Source organism: Parasteatoda tepidariorum, unplaced genomic scaffold, assembly GCF_043381705.1.
Source record: "Parasteatoda tepidariorum isolate YZ-2023 unplaced genomic scaffold, CAS_Ptep_4.0 HiC_scaffold_2879, whole genome shotgun sequence".
NCBI lineage: Eukaryota > Metazoa > Arthropoda > Arachnida > Araneae > Theridiidae > Parasteatoda > Parasteatoda tepidariorum.
This window is the reverse complement of record NW_027261606.1, coordinates 1-5330: the sequence shown is the minus strand read 5'-3', so window position 1 is coordinate 5330 and position 5330 is coordinate 1. Positions and strand designations below refer to the sequence as shown.

Here is a 5330-nt window from a genome sequence, read left to right as displayed (position 1 = left end):
TAATTATTTTATTTATATATTGTTATTATATTATTATTTTATTTATTTTTTTGTAAAAAGTAGGAAGTATATACTTTAATGGACTCTATAACATTAATATTTTATATGATTTTAAAATTCTTGCAATATTTCCCTTGCTATAAAATAAAGATGATTTTAGTGAATTTTTAGCTTCCATTGAAAGAAGGAGAAAACTAAACTTTTTGTTAGAAATGTTTTCTGTTTTGCAGATTGACAGGAAAAGCATTCCATGTTATTGGGAAAATAAACCTGGCGGGTGTAGAAAGCCGCACTGTGTTTTCTTCCATTATAAGCCAAAAGCGTGCAATGAAAATCAGGAGTGTAAGATTCTTTCATTTATTCTAATTAAAATAAACACAACTTCTGTGTTGACAGTCTTATGTTGTTGCTTAAGTATCAGTCGCTGTATTATGTTGTTGCTTAACAGAAACTATGACCCACTAGACAAAAATGACTGCAAAATTTATGACCTCATTGCAAGAAGTTGGGAGGAGAAATGCTATATTAAGAAATTCATTTGTGTATGAATCATTCTTATCTTTTGTTTACTTGTAATCTTGGTGCAAGCATAATCCATAGCTGCCAACTCAACTGGATTTTGCCAGTTTCTCCTGGTCTACTGCTTTAATTAAAATTCTCCTGGTTTTTATACATTTTAGAAAATTCCCTAAAACTGAATGTGTTTCCTAGGAAAATTCCTATTGAAATAGAATTTTTTTTACAGATTATTGCTTGGTTGCTTGAACATTTAAATAAGTGTTACTAATACATAATGAAGCAAACTTCATTTATAGAAATCAATTCAAAACTTTTTTTTGTTCTAAAACGTTCAGTTTATTTTAATTCAGAACTTTCTTTTTAAATTAATTAAAAAAAATCTTTTAACTGTCTGCAATGAATTAAATGCCTATTAATATTCAAAATTATGATAGTACATAACATTTCAAGTATGTTTAATGTCAATGATAGCTGGAAAATATTGCAGTTTTTTCTATTTTGATGACTATAAAAATCCGTAAAATTCCCTATGAGTAAAAGATTTTGTACATTATGCAACAATTATCATAAAATTTATATTTTGTAAAATCTACTGGATTTTTTCCTATCCATGTTGACTGCTTTGCTAATCCTTGATTCTAACAATTCTGTTTTTGAAGTTCAGTTAATGATAATCTGTTTTGCTTTTAAGTTGAAATGTAATTTCTTATAAATTTGTAGAAAAAAAATGGGAAAAAGGAAAAGAATAAAAAATTCAAAAACTAAATGTTAATTATTCAAAAACTTATGGCTATCACATTAATCCGATACTAATTGACAAATTTTTTTCTGAATAATGGAATTGAATCTGAATAATTTTGGAGATAAATTGAAATATTTGATTTTCTAGTTTTCTTTTTTATATGCCTAATAAATTTTATATAATACTTTCTTTGCAATCTTTTACTTAATACAACATTCAAACACCTCGGTGGAAACCTGGAAAAATTAATATTTTAGGATTTTTTCCCTTTAAAAAAATTTATAAAATAGTCCTTAATTTTGACATTCATCCCTTTCTTAAAAATTGTCAATTAATGAGGATTTTTATTTATTTTTTTAAGGTAAGATTTTTTTTCACATGATTAATATTGAAACATAAATATAATATTTATAAGTGGATGGAAATTATTCAAACTCAAAAGTTGAATTTGTAGGTGTATTTATATGTGTGTGTATCTTATTTAGGGTTTGGTTTTTGACGTGACAAATCCAAATTGTCGAAGTCTCACAAAAACCGTCAATAAATCATGCACAATACTTTCAATAAATACAATTATAATTATGATTTACATTATATATCATGTTTAAAAAATATAGCCAAAATTATTGAAACTATTAATTGGCTTTTCTAAAAACATGGCACTCTTAATACTTTAAGATCAGTATTATTTGCTATATTTTAACTATTCAGTTTATATTGCAAGCAATAACTATGAGTTGTTAATTATTATCGATCCAAATATTAATTTTAATTCTTTTATGCCTCAATTTAGGCAGAATTTTTATATTAAATAAAACTAAAGTGGTCGCCAATAATTGCCTGATCTTAACTTGCAAAAAAAAATGTTTGATTCTCATTATTTTTTATTATTTATATATGGGGGAACAGAACTTGTCCAATCACGCAAATGAGGTTTTGGGGAAAATTCTTTCAACCTTTGATCTAAAAAAATCCTTACTAATTTTTCATCATTAAAAAATGTGTTGCTTTGCAAAATTTTTCCTTGATAAAAAAACATTATATGTCAATTCGTGTATTTATTAGTTTGAATTCTTTAAGTTTCGAGTGAGACCCTTCAATAAATTTACTATTTCAATACATTTTGATTTCTTTTATTTTTAACACATATGCTTGTTTATTTAAGAATTGTGTTAAACAAAATGAATTTATCAAAATTTTATTATTTCAACTTATTTTCATCAAAATTTTTTAATGGTATATAAACTTTCCAAAAATATTTAGAAAAAGTTATTTTCCTAAAAAAGTCCAATGCAGGATAATTTTGATAATTCAATGCTGGATAATTGAGCTGTATTATGCATGAAATTTTTGAATAAGAAGAAACTGATTACAGCTATAATTAACTATAGATAATTACTACTATATTATAAGTTTTTATAATTGTGATTATAAGTAATCCGAATTTTTCATTACATGTAATCATGAGTACAAGTAATTAAAATATATGATTAAAAGTAATCTAAATATACGATACTTTGATTACTTGTAATCATATCTTTTGATTTTTATCATGATTACAGGTAATTGATTATTATAATAACAACTGCAATTGTTATCAAAATTATGATTTGTTTTAATCATACTTACAAGTAATTAATGAATGTATGCAACTACATTCTAGTTGAAAATCAAAACAAAATCAGATGCATTTTTCCATCTGTTTCAGTCGATTCTGATTTCTTTTTAATCATTCTTTTTTAGTAATATTACCAGTATCCTCTCCCGTTCTCAATTCATCTACACCCATTGCCAAAATTGAGAACATTGAAACTGAAGATCCTTCCATAAAAGTAGAAAAAGAAGAGGTTGTTCGAAGTTCTTTGGAACCTTTCGTTGTCAGCTTTGATGAAAATGAAGGTTTGTTTTCAATATTTTTTACTTACTTAACAGATGTGCCATATTTCCTTTGATTCGTAGAATTACAATTTCCAGTTTTCCCTGGATTCATAGAATTCCACTTCATCAGATTCCGGAGTCTGTCAAAAATAAATTTACTACCATTTAGTTGTACCTTCACAAATTCAACTTTAGGGAAAACGGCAGTTTCACAATAGCAAGTTCTCATGCAAACCCCGTTTTTGTCGCTATCTATGAAAAAGAGGAGCTTTACCGCTAGCTGTCTTTTACGAAAAGCTAGCATGTGTTTGGTCAAATAGTGCAATGTGGTAAGCCTAACAGGTCGCTTACACCATATCAAAGCAAGCTTTTTTTTTTTTTGCTGAATTTTTTAAAATGAAATAACGAGGCTCTCCCTCAATAAACTGTACAGGAAGTTGAAATTCAAACACTATTCTAAACATACGAACATTATCTTAAACACTATTGTAAATTTATTGTAACAGACCTTTATTTTTTTCATGAAACATTTTTTTCCTCTGTGAAACTTTTTCCATATGACAAAGTCAAAAATGTTCTCATTATCAAAATAACTTTTAGTGCTAGTACTGTTAAAAGAATGTTTTTATTAAATTCCAGTTGAAATTTAACTATGGACAATGACTTTTATGGATTTTTAAATTTGGATACAATTTTAAGGCCCAAATTTTACAATAGCAAAATTATTTTTAAATATGTGAGGAAAAATATATAGAAATCTACCAGTCATAAATGATTTTTATTTGTTGTGACAATTTTTGAAAATATTTTCTTACCTTACCCTATTTTTGTGTTGACTTTTTAATATAATTTGTAAGTTTTGCAAATAATGTCTAAATTTTCACAAAATAGGTACCTCTCAAAAAAACCTTGACAGATCCCTGAGAATTTCATTTTAAACTTTTTTTTTTAAATTTATAGAAATTTAAAATGTTGTCCAGTGAAATCATCCACAAATTGTACAAATGTTATTGAAGTATCATATGTATTCTACCTCATATTTTGTTTCTAAATTTTTATAACTCTTGCTAATATTATTTATAAGTGAAAAAACAAACTTACTTTATGAGTGTGAATCAGGGGTCATATACTTTAATATTTTTAGAAGATGAGGTCAAATCTTGTATGACGGAGATAAGTTGTTTCAAAAAATTAAATTATTCTTTTTTTTTCAATTCTTTTAAAATGTTGACATATCTTATCTATAATCCTATCAATAATTCCATGCATAGAAAAGTTATAAGAAATGTTTGATTACTTTAAAATCCAGGGAAATACTTTAATTAAAAATATCAAACCAAATTTTAATTTTCAAAGGAATATTAAATCTTTGGGTTTTACAGGCATGTGGTTCTTCCGCTAATTTGCGGAATTCCACTGATCTCAAGACAGTTGATTCATGGATTTTCGCGAATCAATAATTTATCTTAAGACAAAATTTTCTCGGAGTTCTGTTGATCAAAAATTTAAATTTTGTTATTTATGAAAAATCTCATTAAGGAGACATTTTTTGAAACTTTGGATAAACTTAAGCAACACTGGATTGAAAAAAAATTCATAATAATTATGCATTTTTTTTTCAACCTATATTTTCTTTTATGTATACATAAGATTGACAGTCTTTTATTTTTTGCTCCTTTGTTCAAAAAAAAAAAAAAAAAAAACTCTGAGAAAAATATTTTTAGATAATTTCTTCTCACAGTAATTCCATGTCTACTTTTAGTAAGAAACTATTCCTATATATAGTATGTAGATTTTTTTTTATTAGTTATAGCATTTTTTAGCAACTGACAAAAGAATAGTATATTTTGAAGTTAATTAACTCAAACTTTTTATCAAAGAAGCTAAATTTTATTTAAAATTTTGTTTAAAAATTTTAGAAACTTATTATTCTTATAGTTTAATTTGTAATTTTTATAAAGTCTTTCTTTTCGGAAGATTAGCTTTTTTTTTTCTTTCTGAAACTACTCTGGCTTGCCTTAATTTAAGAATTTTATTACTGTTTTAAAAATTACATTACATCTTTTAATTTATTTTTAGAATCAGATGCTGAATCTATTTCAAGTACCCCTGTAAAATCAAATGACGTAAAATCTGGAAATATTAGAGGAAGTAATTTACTCTCTAAATTTTCAGGTAAGTATTTTTGTTA

The 5330-nt window shown here is 25.4% G+C and overlaps 1 long non-coding RNA gene across 1 annotated transcript; it reads left to right on the top strand.

Annotated features, from left to right (window-relative positions):
• The first annotated feature begins 209 nt into the window (after positions 1 to 209).
• On the top strand, positions 210 to 5314 carry LOC122273187 (uncharacterized). Its single transcript, XR_011635977.1, has 3 exons — positions 210 to 342; positions 3005 to 3160; positions 5219 to 5314. It is a non-coding gene; the product is annotated as an uncharacterized lncRNA (long non-coding RNA).
• The last annotated feature ends 16 nt before the right edge of the window (positions 5315 to 5330 follow it).